General features: G+C 39.1%; 1 long non-coding RNA gene across 1 annotated transcript in view; it reads right to left on the bottom strand.

Moving 5' to 3' along the window:
- Positions 1–352: 352 nt before the first annotated feature.
- The window catches only part of LOC122456279, a 95,339-nt gene continuing 76,490 nt past the window's right edge, over positions 353–19,201 (bottom strand). Inside the window, exons 2-4 of the long non-coding RNA XR_006275089.1 lie at positions 8,337–8,395; positions 1,785–1,853; positions 353–404 (exon numbers count right to left, since the gene is read on the bottom strand). This is a non-coding gene — a long non-coding RNA (uncharacterized LOC122456279). The remainder of the gene's footprint in view (positions 405–1,784; positions 1,854–8,336; positions 8,396–19,201) is intronic.

Below are 19,201 nucleotides of genomic sequence, written 5' to 3'. Positions count from 1 at the left end.
AAACTGAAAAACTAACAATTGAAAAAAAAATCACTTTTTTTCCAGTGTTGACAAGAAAACAGAACATTGTAAAAACAAACAACAAAATTCACAAAAAGTTCTGATTCTGAAAAAGGCCATTGCACAAGAAATGCAGGATCACTTGTAATTCAATAGTCCCTATTATATTTATAATCCCATGAAAAAAAGGGGAAAGGGAATAAATATTTAAATCTTAATGTCTGTAATGTCTCTTCAGAGCACAAAAGTTAATGGGAATTACTATATGCACTGAATGGTACACAGGTTCCTGAGTAATTAGTAATAAGCTATTGTACATTAATAATGGAATAATACCTATGGAATAACTTTTTTTTCCCAACCTATCTTTACAGGGCACTTCTTTCAGATTCATGTCTCTGTGCCTAGAAAAACAAATTGAAAGAGAATGAAATATAGAAAGACAGCAAAAAGAAAAGGAGTACTTGTGGCACCTTAGAGACTAACAAATTTATTAGAGCATAAGCTTTCGTGAGCTACAGCTCACTTCATCGGATGCATCCGATGAAGTGAGCTGTAGCTCACGAAAGCTTATGCTCTAATAAATTTGTTAGTCTCTAAGGTGCCACAAGTACTCCTTTTCTTTTTGCGAATACAGACTAACACGGCTGCTACTCTGAAACCTGTGATTATGCAAGAAAGACAGCAGTGAAGCAGCGGGCACAAGGCACCTCCTCATGTTCCTGTTCTGGCTGGCTGCATCATGGGTAGCAGTGCGGGACGGTATGAAGGATGACCAGGGCAGTTAGATCCTCCCTGGAGCAGATGGATGGGTATGGAATGGGGTGAGGGCTGAGAGGGGCCTTGGCTAAATCTGCTTCAATGTACCATAGCTGCACCAGTATGTTGGGGAATGTATACAGAGCTATGTAAAGACCCGTCAGAGCTTAGCACCTTTTTGAAACACTAGGGGAACCAAGAAAGAGAGTGTGATGCCCTGAAACACAATCTCTCTCCCAGGCTGCTCAAAGGGCAATCAACAATGTGAAGCTCCTTACTTTGGGCTTGTGGAAAAGCCACAGTTAAGCCCTACATACGGTAACATATGAAACTAAACTTTGGTGTGTTAAACGTTCTCTTCAGATGTGTGGCCATGTCGTGGAGGAGATCATTTTATTTTCAATCCACAAATTTGATACAAATCATGGAATACTGTGATTTTCCTTTGAATTGTTTAGCTCTGGAGGTTCCCAGGTGCTAAGATAAAGATAAACTTCTCTCCTAGCTTTGTATAATGGAGGCAGATTTTAAGCCCCACATCAGAAATGTATTTGTGATGATCATTTTCTTTTAAAGTTATCTCAGATAGCTCAGCAGCTGTCAGAGGGCTTTGCTGACTCAAAGTACTTCACAATCTGACAAATATTATCTGTGCCTAACCACATACCACCACCAAACAACCAATTTACGTCAAATCATATCTTTCAGACTGGTTTATACCAATCTACTGCAAAGCACTGAAGAATACACAGAGAAATAGAATAGTCCTAAAATATTTGGGGGAAATTTTCAAACCCCATCAATCAAATGTGCATGTGCAAACATCTGTGTGTGTCCTTTAAATAATCTAATGTCTGTTCATGCTCAAGTATTTAAAATTAGTATCCCTAACACACACTGGGGCCTCTACATTTTGGCGGTACCACATAATTGCCCACTTAAATGTTAAAATTTCTAAAGTATACATGCTGTTGCCTGATTTTAGGTTAATAAAATTGTTTAGATAATTTGGGTTATATACTCACCAATTAATCTGATCAGAAGATAATAAGATTCTTGTCCCAGAATCAGGCGACACAGAATTTGCAAGGACCCTAAGGATTTATGACAAGGATATGTATACTGAGAACAAAATGCAGCCTTAAAAACTTTTATTCAGATAAATGGAATAGTAATGGACTAGTAATCAAATAGTAATTGAATAATCAATCCATTACAAAAACAGTATTATCATTGTAGCAGTACATGTGGTATTATATATTATAAAGGTTTCTTGATTAACATACTCACACCTTTTCTGGATAAGCTGGTAGTAAGAGACAAAGGACCAGCCTCGCCTCTGGCATGCCAAAAGAATCCAATGATTCAGGTTTCTCAAATCTTGAGTGGGAGGTGAATAACTTAGTAGAAGCTAGAGCTAAAGCTATAGAAAGACTATAGAAGCTAACTTAGAATTTACTTAAGAATTAACTATGAAAAACTAAATAATGAACTAATTGAACAATGAATGAACTTATCCAACATGATGGATTGCCCTTCTTATAGAACCTGAACACTAGGTGCCCTCCTTGCATGTCCAGACTTAACTTCTTCACCTACAGAAATATCAGGGTACACTTACTCTATAGGCTGGCATGTTTGTGTGTATTAATGACATATTCATTGTGACCATTAGCTCATTCTCACCTCTGTTATTTCTGGCCTAACCAGTTATTTCCATGTTTGTAGTGTACCACTTAAGTCTAAAAAGGGGAATGAACTTGGGTGGCCCTGCCTACACCAACTTGCTTTAAATTGCTCACTTATCTATGTTAAAGGTCACAAACATAATCTATTCTTTAGCTCATCATCACCTATATAGGCTAAAGGTCTCGAGTATATATACGCTAACTTGCCTCAGCTCAACATCGAGGATGTGGCTGGTATGTTGCGTTACAGCCAAAATGCTCTAATATAAATTGATAAACCTACTACAATAAAACAAATTATCAAACCCATAAGAAAAGATATATAGGCAAGCCAGCAGGCTAGCCTTATAGGCTACACATGCATACCCCAATCCTGCAATCAGGTCACGTGCGGGTAACCTTGATAAATATGGGGAAAAGCCAGGACAGAGTGCAAAGTGTGGGTGCAACAATTAGGATCTGTAATTTTTCTTGCAGACAAGTGGAGGCTCATGATCAATTCAATGAAGCAAATTTGACAGATTGCGATGTGGTGAACATCTGGGTTAAAGTGTTAACAAATGCCTAAGTGACTTAGGAGCCTGACCCATTTTCAAAAATTACATTATTCATAAATCGCTTTTGAAAATGGAATTTAGGCTCCTCAATCACATAGGCATTTTTGAAAATTGTACACTTAGTCTCTTGATACATTGCTACTGGAACTAAAATTCTGTTTTTTAGACAGGCTGGTTGGCGCATGAAGACACAGTTTAGGAATTCTTTTGAAAGAAGGATTCTCTAATGCTACTGTGGAAACCCATCTATTCCCACTTGAACCTCAATAACAGGAAAAGAACTTGATAAGTAAACTGTTCCATAATACTTTAATTTAAAAATTTACCACTTCAAGAGCCTTCTCATCTCAGAAACTGTAGAAACTGACATTCTATAGTATATCCCTTTGATTATTTATTTTATTTAGGGCTAGATTTTCACTAGCCCTAATGTGGCTATGCAGGGAAGTAGGGGTGAGTAAAGCCTCCCTACCCCATCCCATGCACAGCAATGTTAGGTCTACCTAGGCCATGTGTAGTACAGGAAGAACAGTGGCTTCATGCAGGACCTGTTTGAAAAATCCAATTTTATTTATTTGAATATTTTGAATGAAAACATTTCAAACAGCTCTACTGTAGGCCTGATATTTCTCCCTGTCAGTGTGTGAGGAAGGATGCGGAATGGGTGGTGCCAGAGCACTGACTTTCCTTCCTATGTGTTGACCAGCAAAGTTGACCAAGTGCAAGGGTGCAGTAAACTGTATTTCCAAATGGGGTGATGTAAATTACTCCCTCTCCAGTGAACTAAATCAAATTTCCTGGACTTCATGTGGGCTCAATCTAGCCCTAATTTAGCAGCTGCATTCCAGTTTTTAATCTGAGCATTAGTAAGCTTGGAAATACTTCCATGTTATACAGTAGGGAAGTATTTGCTGTTCTTGTGAAGAAATCTTGCTGATTTTCTGAAACAGCCAGTCATTTCTTTATTATCATTATAGATGATTGAGAAGATGGTATGAGGTCAGTGGGGGTCTCACCTTCTGGCAGGATAATTAGCTACATCTATATGACACATGCTGGCTTTGTCTGATCATAGCTGAAATGATTGTCATCTGGATCAGCGACATTTGAGTTTTACCAGCTCATAGACCACTTTGCTCAGGTGAACTTGTGGTTGTTAAACATCACAGTCCTTTTGGAGTCTATATTTTGTGATTATCAGATACAGCCTTAAAAGCACTCCAAAAATATATTAGTCTAGAACCATGCAGGTAAGAGTCTGCCTGGTCCCATGAGTGGGTAGAAGTTTAATGCTATGGCCATGTAAGAAATATACCGTCACTTCCTTGTGATCCTTATTTAACCCTGCTGGGTCAGTGAAAGCACTCCCCTATGAATAATCAGAAGTCCATGATAGAATGTTATCCATAAGGTAAATGGCTGATCCCAGTTACCCTCTTTATGTAGCATCTTTTGTAATATTGTTCTGGTTCAGTAGGAGTTTACTATTCAGCCTTCATTCCTATACTTCGTTATTTGCTAAGTTCCCATATTACCAAGTCATCACTAACACTGATTAACCATCAGTGATAAATCTGTAATCTGAGTCATAAAGAAACAGCATTTAGTCCATCATATTATTCTGACTCTCTACATAGACTTATAATAAAGACTGAAAAAGTTACAAATCATTTAATATATTCCCACTCGGGTATATTAACATACACTAAGATAACTCAGCACATTTCTAACACTTTTTATTGGCTCTTTTGTCCCTTACGTTACCATTTATAGCTTAATCGACCTCTGAGGAAATTTTAATCCTCCATAAATTCCTAAATTCTTACATCTTTTGTTGCTCTTTGATCTGTCTTTAGAATTCCATGTGCTGTACAAGGAGAATGGTGTGACTGAGATATGATACAGGGTACTCTTCCAGAAATGTTTGCATATATAATCAGATTTAAATATACTTTTCTAATCTCGCATAGAGAAAAAGGTGAAAGCTAAACCTTTCAGTTGGAATTACTGTTCTATGAACTTGTTATGATTAAACTTAGTGTAGATGCTATCTCATAAAAAATCTATTAATTCTCCAGAATTCATGTTTTGGGGGATGAATGACACTGGTTTTTTACTCAAGCATTTCTGACAGTCTGGGATTATAATCAAACAGATCACATGTTCTCACTGCAACATTAATTTTAGTTGACATCTACAAAAAGCTTTTGGTTTGGGTCCTCTTTCCACTGCACACTACCAATATTTCTGCTAACTAAAAAGATGAGTGGAAATCAAAAACAATGAAAAACTGCTGCACTTAAGGCAGACAATGTTTTCTGCCACATATGGTCTGGGTAAGGGAGAGAGTAAGTACTTTACCATGAGCAAAACTACAAGACAAAGAAATGCATTTAGTAAATTTTGACATTTTGTAACTTTAAAAGCCGTTTTCTCAAAGAAACAGCCACATACTGCAGCTGCACAATAAATGTTTATTATGCAGAAAAATATAATGGAGGCTATTGCTAACGACTTAAAAATAATTATGGGGTCTGATTAAAAATTACTGTACATCAAATATGTGGATTTATCAAAGACTTATTTTTAACAGAAGTGAAGGGGAAAAAAACCAAGAAGTCATCAATTCCCTTGTTTTCCTACTAACAGACAAAGCCAAATCCTGCTCTCACCGAAGTCTGTGGTAGTTCTATCGTAGGGTTCAGTGGAAGCCAGATTCAGCGGAAGCCAGTTTCAGCCTGTGACCCAAGGCGCCTAGGGCAGCCCACACTGAAAATGCCAAGGTCAGGGCAGGCTGAAAATAGAAGAGAAGATTCTCCCCAAACTGATGGTTAGATTCACCAACCAGTCGCACAACTGTACTCCTTATCCTCCATATTGGTTATCAAGAAGCTAGCCAGGGAAAAGAAATCACACAGCCTCCTTTAGGTGCAACTAGAGGTACTGGAGCCTATTTGCAATAGCAAGATTCCCCAACAGAAGATCAACCTTTGGGATAAAAATTCCCTTGTTAAAACTGTAGAAGGAGTCAGAAAGATGAGTAAAGCATGATGCAACATGGAAACCAGGACACCACATATACCAATTCTCGTATGCCACTATCTGGTATTTTCAGTACGTATCTCATGAACTGGGAAAGATCATAGGGGAGATGTATGAAATATATATTTGCTTTTTACACTTCACAAAATGTTTGCTACAAATACAATTTTTACAAAAGTTCATGACATTTTGGCTACTAAAAATGTGTATTAATGCCCAGTTTGGGTAATCTCCAAGATTCCTGTGAAATTCTCTTTAATGTAATGAAATCATATTGTGATGGGTTGTCACCCCCGGGGTTCAGTCTAGGAGCTGCTGGAACCGCTGTACCCTTAACAATTCAGCTGCATATGTCTCTCTCATACTGCTCTGCTGGTGATTCAGCCAGCCTCTCCAGGTCCTGTTATCAGCCAACATGACAACAGGTAGTGCCACACACCCAACTAAGTTACCTGAGTACTTTACCTCAGCCACTTATGGACACATAGGAGACACCAGCCAATTTCCCAGCTCCCCAGCCTTGCACCCCTACTGAAGCATAAACTCAGAATTATACCATGTTGCACTGCACATGAATCCTTACAATGCAAGCTCATTAATTAATTTGCTTCCCCCTCGATCTGGGAAAGATGTAAAAAGCCTTTGTTTACAGAGCTGAGATTTTCCCAACTTCTTTCAAAACACACTGGTTAACATAAAACAAGTTTATTAACTACAGAAAGATAGATTTTAAGTGATTATAAATGATAGCAAACAGATCAAAAGAGATTACCTAGCAAATAAACAAAAAATGCAAACTAAGCCTAATATACTAGATTGCTGATTCATATCCTGTCTGTCTTTCATCCTGACTGATGATACAAGAAGTCCACCTTTAGCCTGGTCCCAGGCATTTTCCACACCTCAGTCTTTGTTCCTCAGGTGTTTCCAGGAGTTCTCTTATGTGGGGAGTGAGGCCAAGAGATGATATCACTCCCCACCTTATATAATGTTTCCATATGGCGGGAACCCTTTGTTCCAAGCTAAGTTCCCAGCCCAGTTTGTGGAAAAATACAGGTACCAAAATGGAATTTAGTGTCATGTGGTCTGGTCACATTCCCTTGCATGCCTTGCTGAAGCATAGCAGCCATTATCTATAGGTTGTCTGTAGTGATCTCAGGAAGGCTCACCAGGTTGGGGATAAGCTTCTCCTAAGACCTGTTGTTTCCCTTAATGGACCATTACTTTAAATAGGCCCTTCACAACCAGCTGTCTAGACTGGAAGTATCTTGCCTAGTAGGTGTCACCCAGGTGTAACCACATTTGAAACACAGATACATGTCAATATTCATAATTTCATATACAAAAATGATACATGCAGACAAATAGGATAATCATATTCAGCAAATCATAACTTTTGAATAGATACCTTACATGCCATATCTTGTTCAAGATGCATCATAACTATGTCAATCATATCACAATGATACCACTATGACAAATATGGGGTGCAGTGTCACCCATAGATTCACTGAAGCCATATCTGCAACCAAAATAGATTTTTCATGCTGATGAAAATACCAATGGGACATTTTCTAAGAGGAAACTCCTGTGAAGACATATCTTCCATCATAGTGCAAAATTCAAAATTGAAGGCAGACATACTAAGGGCCAATTCTGCAATGTGTTGATGCCAATAAAACCAGAGGGCTTGCAGTTCTTTCTAGAAGGGAGAGTAAGATTCATAAATGTTAAGGCAAGAAGGAAGCCTTGTTATCATCTAGTTTGACCTCCAGCATAACACAGATAATCACAATTCTTCCAGTAATTCCTGGATAACAATGACTTGTGGTTAAACTAGAATAAAATGCTTTCCCTTTCATTCTGTTGGTGTGTAATGTTCAAAGGTACCTCTGTTTTTACAACTGTCTCCAGGGCAATTCAGTCACTCACTAGCCACTTTTTGGGACCTGATCCAAAGCACACTGGAGTGGATCTCAGTGGCTTTGGCTCAGACCCTGTATAGCACTTGTGCTGTATTCTACTGGAACTAATAGTGTAATAATTTTGTAACATTTCTCTATACATGAAGAGAATAAGTCCTCTCTAACTACAGAGTTTTAAAATTTCTGCTGCAGATAATTTTTGTTCAAAAACATGGATAACCCCATGGAATGCACTTGTGTTCATAAAATTGTTCACAATACAGTACAGTACTGACAATAGACACACAACATACAATATGCATAAAGTCTGTTGAGTTGTTGCAAGTTACAATATAATAACTTATATGACTAATATAATCTTTTACCCACTGTAGTATTTTTGTGCTCATGACAGCCAAGAGCCTTGGAAGCAGTATTTGGTATCCTGGAAGAAATAAAAGTCCTGTATTTAGGTCATCTACACATAAAACCTCTCTAAAATGGATTGTTTTTAATTCCTTCAACATATTGACTGTAAATACTATACGAGACTGATGACCTCTTAGTCAATGGCCTATACTCTGAAGATAAAAATGTGCTAACCTAGCACTCTGAGTAAAAATGTTTCTCTCCTTTGTGTTATCAAAAACTTGACTTGCCTTAAAAATTGTTAAAATTAACTACAGTATTTCTTTCATATGTACATTTACTGTCTATCTGCCACTTGAGAGATTAATTTCATAATAGTCGAGCTTGTCTAGATGGTAAAAATAATCTCATCCTGTTTTATTCAATAAAAAAAGATTACATAAGACATTCAGTTAAAATAAAGTAAAAATGTGGTGTATGGGGATGATGATGATAATGTGTGATATCTGTATTAATTGAAAGAAAATCACTGTTCCATTTCAAAACTGCAGAGGAATGAATTTTCTTAAATCTCAAAACGATATTTTTCATCACTACAGTACTTGGTTGACGCCAATAGTGTTATAGTTATTAGGAATTTTATGCTCAATATTTCTAAGAATTTAAATCAACTAATTTAATCCAATACAGCTAATTACAATACCACTTTGCAAACTTTGCTCATTATTCAGGATCTAGATTTAGCTACAGCACATTCAGTAGTTTATTTTTCTAAGAATTTTAAAAAAGAATAGGTTGAAAAAAGGATCATAGTAAACAATAATGTAAATTAGCATGTGTGGTGATCAGAGGTAAAATTTTCAAAAGTGGTTTAGACACTTGGAGCCTGAGTCTCATTAACTTTCAGTGAGACAAACTCCAAAGTGCCTAAATCAATTTTGAAAATAGAATTTAAACATCTAAGTCACTTCGGGCCAGATTTTCAAAGGTATTTAGATGCAATTACAATTAACTGATATAAGGTTAAGAGAGAACATAAGAAATAAAGACATATGAGATGGTAGAATTGATCATACTTTTTTTTTCAGGGTGAATGGCTTATCCTGACATATCCTGCTTAAAAGAAGAAATGGGGAAGTGTTAGAAAAGAAACTACATGAAGTGAGAGAGTTCAAAGTTGGAATCTCATAGTCTTCTCACCTGTCTGAATCTGTTTGGTCAACATGAACCTATTGTATTTCCATAATGACACAATTAAATGTCTTTTTCTATATTTCTTGGCAGATACAGGATTTAGACTGTTCCAAAAATGAGCTGAATTTAATAAAAACAAAGCAAAAAAAAAATCTGTATCTGGGGAACCAGGGATCTTGACCAGTCCTTTGGAGAATTAGTCAAACCTCTCTTCCTCATAAGGTGCGCTGGGAAATATTTTCTCCGTTTTGTAAGGCCAATGAAAAATGCATTGTTTTAACTGCAGCTTTAAAAAGTGAAACATTTCAGGCCAATTTCTGCTCCCATTCAAGCTGATGGCAAAATTCCTAAATTCCTAAAACTAAATGAAAGCTGGGTTGGGCATCTGGGGCCTGATTCTGTGCGCTGCTAAGTGCCTCTTGGTGACACCCTAGGTAGACTAGTTAGGACGGCATTAAACTAATTACAAAACAGGAAGAGTGTTAAGTGGTCAACACAGGATAGATACTAAATGTGTAACTCTGACTCAAAGCAGCATGAACATAATGAATTTGTGTTAAGAGAGGGGAAAGGAATAAATTCTTTAATTTCATATATACCAATGTTAGGATGAATTGGCAATGCTCACATATGAGAAAACAATGGACATAGTTGGTACTGCTGAAACCTGATGGGAGAAGTCACATGACTGAAGTCTTAATATCACTGGCTATGACCTAATTAGGGAGGATTAAATGGGTAAATAAGGAAGGGTTGGCATTCAACAATCAAAGATTCAATTCTTGTTTCCAAGTTATTGGCAACTTATAGCATGGGATTCTGAATGCTTACAGAATACTGATCATACTGCTACAGCACAAGATGGGGTTCTCAGAGCAATCTCTAACTGATCACCAAATCAGACTATAATGTGAAGAAAGAAAAACTGCATTATTATGAGAGATTTCAAACCTGGTGCAGGGTGGCATATGCTGGAGGTTTCATGCTTACAGTAGTAAAATGTCCCTGGAATTTCTAGAAATTATAAATCATCATTTTCAAACACTAAAGTGTCTCATTCAATATGGATTAATTGAATATTAGATCTCATTCTGATAGAAAATGATTAATTGATTGCTGAATTAAAAATTAGTTCAAATGATCACGATGCCCTGAGAATACAGTCCACACACATGCGCGCATGCACACACAATTGATGCTTTAGAAGGGTTGATTTCCAAAGCTAAAAATGATTATAAGCAAAGCTGATTGAGATCAAAAAATGTAAACAGAGATGGATGAACAAAAATCAAGAATTGTTAGGAATATTTAACTCTATGCCTAAAAAGCAACAATTACTCAAGTTTTTTTTTAAATGCTACTTCAGCATAATAAAAACAATAACATTCTGGTTAAGAGAGCATGTGAAAGCAGCAATAAAAATCAATATAAAACAAATGGGAAAACAGAGGAAGTTGATGGTAATGAAAATAGATTAGAAATTAAGAGATGTAGGAAACTGATTAGGGAAGTTAAAGACATCAGTGAAAACTCTATCACCAATAGGGTTATGGACAACAGGGAGGAAACTAGATGAGGAGTTCATGTCATGTAAAAGTGTCAAATACTTTCTACTCCAACAGCAACTGAGGAGGATATTAAACAGCATCTACTAATGGCGAAACATTCATAAATCAACAGATGTGGGTAACCTGCTCTACATGACCCTGCAGAAGCCTCTGTATTCGACTATTGCATGTTTTGGACATCATGACTAGGGAATAGAACCAGGGAGCAGACACTGTTTGTGACTTGCCCTTTTGAGAGACTGCCAAATTTCTGAGCAGTTATCTGCAAGGAGTTAAAGTTGCTCTGAACTGTATTATCTCCTCCTTAATGCCCTCTATCCCCCTACAAGGCAAGAGCAGAAGATGCAGGCACAAAGGGATGGGTTCAGTAGCAACATGCCTAAACGAGTGGGGGGGAAACCCAGGAAGGGACCATCTTTTGACACGGCAATTCTGGGATTCTCCAGATTCTTGCTCTTTTTCTCACACTATCTAGTCTCTTTAGTTTCTCCAACCCACAGCCACCCCTCACCATTAGACTACAAATTCTTTCTTCTTGTGGCAAGAATACAGGAAGCTCAATGATGTGAGCTTCATCGCACTTCTTGCAGAATTTTTCCATGAGAAAAGATTCAGACTTTCTGTTATTTAGGTTTTAATCCTTGTGTAGCATAATGGGACTCCTTGAAAAAATACTTTCTATATCATAAGAATGGCCATACTGGGTCAGACCAAAGGTCCATGTAGCCCAGTATCCTGTCTTCTGACAGTGGCCAATGCCAGATGCCCCAGAGGGAATGAACAAAACAAGTAATCATCAAGTGATTCATCCTCTGTCACCCATTCCCAGCTTCTAGAAAACAGAGGCCAGGGACATCATCCCTGCCCATCCTGACTAATAGCCATTGATGGGCCTATCCTCCATGAACTTACCTAGTTCTTTTTTTAACCCCGTTATAGTGTTGGCCTTCACAATATCCTCTGGCAATCATACCTATATGTTTTGCACAAGTAAAAACATAGCACTTGTTTTGGATTTTGTATTAAAGAATCTGATCAAGAAAAGAAAAGAAAAGAAAAGCAATTGTTAGTTACAATTTATAAGTATTGCAGAGATTTAAACTTCTTAGTACACATTTATGAGGACAGCATAACAGTTTGTCAAAGATTAGAGTGAAGGTGATTTTGTGGGTCAAAGGAGGCTCATTAATATTTGATTCCACACAAGAGCAAGATATGATCAACCGAGAAAATAATATATTAGGAGTTTACTATGTTAATCTTTAGCAGAATGTTAGCACAGTCAGTTGTTTATAGCTTAAAAAGGTATGATGTTTGGGAAAATATCTGCTCACATTATCATAAAACCTGTCTTTCTAATTTAAAAAGCATATTATTTTAAAAGGCAACTAGACAATTATCATCCCTGCTGTGATCAGAGATTACAGAATATACAGTATATGAATTGTTATGCTTCACTGATTATATTTTTATTATATTTAATTTTAGTTAAATGGTTGTACAGAAAAGCTTGAAAAATTGGTACTGCTTCTTGACCCTTAATGAAGGGTTACTATTACAGTCTGTCCAGTTATTGGCCGAGAGATTGCATGGAGATTTTTGCATTATTAATTATTATTATATAGTACTTTTCTTGTGTATTTTTAAATGCAATTGATCAAGCTCTTATGCCACAGCTCTGAAGAGCATAAAATATAAATAATGTATAAAACCTAAAATAAATATTTGTTCTGATGACTGGGTATGCCAGGCATTTGATACCCCCTGCCGAAGACCCTGCTGCCTTGGTGCACTGGCTCTGGGAAGCAGCTCTTTAAGAAAAGAATGGCAGAAAGTTTGGACCTCCAGGGGCTGCCTCCCAGGGTCAGCTGCTCATGGAACCTGCAAGACTTAGTCCTCCAGTGGCTAGAACGGTCGGGAGCTTCCAGAGGCCAATCAGGGCTCAGGAGGCCAGGTAAAAATGGCTGACTGCTTCTATCAGATGGTATTCTGGCTGAAGCCAGGAAAGGGAAGGAAGGAGTCTCCCTCTGTCTTAGTCTAAACAGCCAGGCTTGGTCACAGCCTGATTCTGACTGCACTGTTTGTTTATGCCAGTGAGAGATTTGATTTATTTTGTGGATTGCAAGATCCAGGCCAGCCATAGTGAGTTAGATATTAATAAAACCACTGAAAATTAGTAAAGCTCACCTTGTGAGACACCCATGGACTCAGATGGGCCATGATATTTCCCAAAATAAATTTTAAAAATGTATACTTTCTCACCCTAATCCACTCATATTTATACATATTCTGCAACAGAGATGCTGTAAAAGAGCTAATATTTGTGTTGTTGAATAATTTGATCATCATCTTGAAACATGACAAGAGCTTTTGAAAGTCCTTGTTCAAATTATGTTGAGGAACCACCACCAACAGCAAATTGGGCTGTGTCCTTTCCCTTTGATTCTTGAGTCCAGCAACCCAAAAGTCACCCAAAGTCCAACAACCCAAAAGTCTCTGTCCCTGGTCAGTGCAGCCCCAGAGTTCAAAAGTTTATCTGCAGAGTTTTACCTCCCAGCCTGGGTGAAAATGGTGGGAGGGTTAAGGAGTACCTTACGTGGTCCAAAGACGACTGCCCCGCCTCTCCACGGGGCTCCGCTCTGCTCTGCCAGCCGCTCCACAAATCGCTCACTTCGCCAGCCACTCTGCTCCGCTCCACCATCTGTCCCGTGAGCTGCTCCAGCCATCCCACAAACTGCTCCACTCACCACTCCACTCTGCTCCGCTCCACCGGCCATCCTGTGAGCCGCTCCAGTCATCCCACGAACTGCTCCGCTCCGCCCTGCTCTGCCAGCCATCCCACAATAGATCTTCAGCCCCCCCCCCCCCCCACTTAACACAGCACTCAGTGATTTCAACTCTTAATAATTTTAGCTCTTTAGCAATTTCAGCTTGTAGTAGAAGAGCCTCAGTGCTGGTGCACCATTGGCCCAATGTGAATTCAGCTCAGCAGTCTGTAACTAGACTCCTAATAGAATCAAAATTAGCTCCGATATTCCACAGTGGAGAGTGTGCAATTGGTTTTTCAGGCCCTCACCACCAGGTACTAATACTTATCCCCAGCCTCTCTCAATTCACTGGGTTTTGGAACCCATGACCCTTGCCTAGCGAGTGCTGCTTAGTTGATGGCGAGTCCCTCCATCATAACAAAAGGCCAAGTACAGTTCCACTGTCCTTGATTCACATAATCAGGATAATAAAGTTTATAAATATAAATAAAGATAATAAAGATAATAAAATTTCTGCCCCAATAACAGAGAAACTGGGGCTCTTACAGCAGCCAAAGTGACCGTCTAGGCAGGGTGGGTGTACCTATGCAAATGAGATCAGCCCCTGAAGTTCTTTTCCACAACCCACCACAACTCACCACCAGATGTCATGGTAGAGCTCATCCTGACTCTGCTTACATATCATGTATAATAGCTGCATTGAAGAAAGGGAAAGTAGCCAGCAGAGATAGTATCCCCTTGGAATTTCTTCATCAACTAAGCCCTAGGGGACTCCAATGGCTGGTGACACTGTACACCAAAACCATGGATTCTGGATGCAACCCAAAAACCTGGCGGGAGCTGATAGTAATTTCCATACTCAAATTGGGCAAGCCAACCAATGACCTGGGAAGTTATAGGCCGATATCACTCCTGTGCACTGCCTACAAACTCCTGGATAATCTCTCCGGATAATCGGTCCTCTCATTGAGTCAGTGATCCCCAAAGAACAAGCAGGATTCCAGCCTAAACACAGTTGTTAAGACCAAGTTTTGGCCCTTGTAACGCATGTCAAGGTCAGGTTCCAGAGGAAATTTGTGCTATGGCACATTGCTCCCCTATCCATTTACTGCCATGCCACAACGCTTTGGGAATTCCAGAGGATCATGGAAAATTAACTTCTCCATTCCACCAGGACCTTAGCAATGTCCCTCACCACCACTTGAAGTCACTTAAGCCCTTTTGGACCCAGGCATTTAAACTTCAACAATGCAACTTCAACCATGATGAAGATGGGAAAGCTGAATGGAGTTCTCAAGAAGTCACAACTAAACACCTTGTGAAAGACCCGATGCAGAAGATCCCTGGCTTCGATCTTCCACAAAGTTCATGGGCAACCCTAAAGGGTATCTGCACAAACCATGGCAGATGCAGATATTTGCTGCAAAAATGGAAAATTAAAGGCTCTCAATGTGCAACTGTGGTCACCAAGAACAGACCATTGAACATATAATAACTCAATCACCAATTCACAAATACGAAGGAGACATCACAACAATACACTCTGCTATTCCAGATGCAATTATCTGGCTTAACCATCTAAATGTAAAATTATAATTGTTGCTCTACATTTACATATGAAGAAGAAGCAGCATAAGGATCCTTGTATTTTATAACCAGTACCCTTTAACAGATAAGAAATTTGCATTCTGCTATATTTGTATGAAAAACAAATGACACCTAGTGGCTGACTAAATTAATTATTAGTTTGTATTCTATGGGGGACATAGAAAAAAGGTTCTATCATTAGATTTGACAAAAATGGTACTAAATTAAATCAATTAGGCTTGATCCCACAAACATATGCCCACATGATTAACTTTAGCCTCATCAGTGGAATTCCTGAGTAAAGTTAAAGTTAGCAGAGACTAAGATAACATACATTAAGGGACATTTTTCAAACATAGAGGTCTAAGTTGTGCTAACAAAATGTGTAATTGGAGGCAAAACCAGGTAACTGAACATGTAAAAATTGCATTTGTATGTGCAAAAACACTACCTGAATGTGCAAGTCCCTATTTATGTTTGTAATTGTTCATTTCCTCACATTTATTTTATGGATGCAACTTTGGTGCCTATATATCCCTACACATGAAGGGTAACTCAGAATAGTTTGCTGAATTATGTTATATTTTTTCAAAAAAATTATAAGGACATGGGGCTTAGAATTTAGGCCTGTAAAACCTGAGTTTGCTGCTATTTTCACAGTACCACCAGAAGGCCACATATAGATACAGCCAGGGAGTACTATGAGGAGTAGACACTGCAGGAAGTGCTTCCCATGAAACCCAAAATGACAATCCCCGGTGGCCCTTTGATTGACCAAGTGCACCTACTTAAGTCCATGGGTTGTCCCAGGAAGTTATCTGGGTAGCCATACATAAGGCTACATTTTAGTTGCAGGTATTTTTAGTAAAAGTCATGGACCGGTCCCGGGCAGTAAACAAAAATTCACGGTTTGTGACCTGTCTATGACTTGTCCTATATATCCCTGACTAAATCTTGGGTGCTGTGGGGCGGCCCAGGGAACCGTGGGTGTTCGGGGGGTTGGTCTGGGGGGTGGCCTATGGCACACAGCTCAAGAGCCCTGTTGCTGCTGTGGGGGTGGGGGCTGGTAAGCTCCCTACCTGGCTCCCCAGAAGCAGCAACATGTCCTTGGCTCCTAGGCGGAGGCGTGACCAGACAATGGGGTAGGGGCAGCATGCAGAGCCCCCCCTGGCTGCACCTCCGCCTATGAGCTGAGGAACATGTTGCCACTTTTGGGGAGCCCCCGAGATAAGCGCTGCCAGAGCTCTCACCCACTCCCACACTGCAACCCCCTGCCCCAGGCCTGAGCCCCCTCCCACATCCAAACTCCTGCTGCTTCTGGGGGGAAGAAGGGGCACAGTGGCCCAAGACTGCCAGCCCAGGGGCTGCCCAAGCTAATCAGGTGGCCCTTGGGCCAGCCGCACCACCTTCTGCATGAGTCATGGAGGTCCCACAAAGTCACGGAAGCCCTGACTTCCATGACCTCTGGTGACAGACTAGCAACCTTAGCCAGACAGATCTTGGCCTGCTACAATGACAGATTTTGCCTTTTCTCTGACTCCAGCCTGACTTTGACCATGATTCTAGCCCAGTACTGCTTCTGGTTTTTGACCCTGACCTGACTCTGATCCTGACTCTTATTTATGTGACCTAACCTTGTGATTCCTCCAACCCCTGGTGGCTCACAGGACTGCTAGTACAGACAGCCTATGCCCTGGTCCTTTATAACTATGTAGTGATTTGCCTGTGCCCTGGTCCTTTATAACTATGTAGTGATTTCCCTACAGTGGTGTGGGGTCAAAAGATAATTGTTACAATTTTCATATGGGATCTACATACGCTATCATGCTTTTTATGGTAGTGCAGTAGGAATGACCAAGGAATTTTGAGGCAACCAATATCACTAGTTACTTTTGAAAATTTAGGCCAATATATTTAGAGTTCATACTGGCTTCAATAGGATAGGTCATATGGGACAAATCACATGGTATTTCTATTGTATCCCTAGTTGGCTGAGCTTATCCCATGTTATCAGAAGAGTCATCCCATGTCAGTATAAGTCATTTTCAACTAGTTGTCTGTGAGAGAACACGGGCTGCATTTTGATTGCTGCCTTCAATCCAGATGGGAAAATAAGCACTTTCTCTGGAATCTAATTCTGATTTGGGTGGGCAAATCTGCTGGAAATTTTTTTTCTCCATCTCTGACCTCCTGCATCTTGCAATTCTGGCAGGCAGTGGCCAAGTACATTTATTATCTTTGGTAATTCATTTGGGGACTGATTTACTGTTACTTATGTCAGGTTGAATGTATACAAATATCCGTTTTACAAGAAGTAATGTCTTTGTTTCATGGATATCTGAGCACTTGTGCCATCAACCTGAGCTTTATAGTGCATTAGTCTCAGACAGGTGCCAGGAAAAAAGTAGATAAGCTGAATCTACAGCACATTTTACTAGCTACAGTTCTTGTCATCATATCAAGTAGGTCAAGTCAGGTCAGGTGTCACACACACTTCGGTAACTTAATAACCATTGGATGTGGCACTTCACCAAGTGGCTGTATTTTTAATTTTGCTTACCATTTCATTAATTTTACATTACATTACATTAATTTCTTCCCAGTATGACTAGGAAAGGTTGGGATTTGGGAGAGCAACTACATTGGTAAGATGGACTTAGTGGATTGCCCTGGAGACTGTCTTTCAAAACTGTCTCCCTTCAATGATCCCTTGGTCAAGAGACTGGAGCAATATTGCAATATGTTGGGAAGATGGAGGAGGTTGGTTAAAAAAGGTCTGATTCATTTGTTGTGGTTGTGGCAGGAGAAGGGAAGGCAGGAAAATATTTGGTGTAACATTCACCGAAACTGAGATAGTTAATCACAATTCTGTTGGCTTCATCTTAAGTTATCCCTCTGAAAGCTAGGATGTCAATGGATAAAGATCATGGTTTTCTATTCATGCTGACTAATGTATGGTCTGATTAGGGATAAACTTGCATGTATTACCAAAACCTACTTAAATGGCTTTTCTGGTTTGATCCATTACTGCAATTATTAAATTTGTACCTTGGATTCTTGAAGATGTGACACAGGGTATCTTGACTCTGTAATGCTGCTGAGAACTAATCAGAAAAATGCAAATTCATAAATTTGGCTGGAAGATTTTGTTAGTTTTTTAATCTCTACTTTTTATATAAGAAATTTTATGACTGGTTAATTTGTACTTTAAAAAGCTTACCAGGACACAATAACCAGCCTTTCAAAAGCTTGTTGGCTGTCAGACATTCATCTGTCATGCAGTTTATCTAAACATTAACAAAATTTAATATCAATGTTGTCATTTTATCTGTGAAACATCTTATCGAATAGCTTGGATGAAAGCTGACACCTAACTAGCTGAAAGCTGCTCCAAAACTATCTAACTTCCAATATGTTTCTACGAGTGGGACTGTAAATCCTCTTCACCAGCTAGATCACTTTCCCATTCCACAAGCTAATCAGTACAAGATTACTAAGAAAGGACACAAATGCCCACAAAAAACTGTATTTGCATATGTAAAGCAGATCCCTGTGCACCTGACTATTGTTTGCATGCACAGATCCCCATCAGCATACACAACTGCAAAAATGGAATACGCAGATGTGGAGATTTGCTAGCACCAGGACCAGGAATGTGCATTTTCAGACTCAAATCTGTCCATTAAAATCCCTCCATTAAAAATTTTGACCTAATGTTTTAGATGCTCTTTTATAAATTAGTATTAATTTTAAAAACAAATTATT

Source organism: Dermochelys coriacea, chromosome 1 (genome assembly GCF_009764565.3).
Source record: "Dermochelys coriacea isolate rDerCor1 chromosome 1, rDerCor1.pri.v4, whole genome shotgun sequence".
NCBI classification, from domain to species: Eukaryota; Metazoa; Chordata; order Testudines; family Dermochelyidae; genus Dermochelys; species Dermochelys coriacea.
Note: the sequence above shows the minus strand (reverse complement) of the source record. Positions and strands in the feature narration are given on the sequence as shown.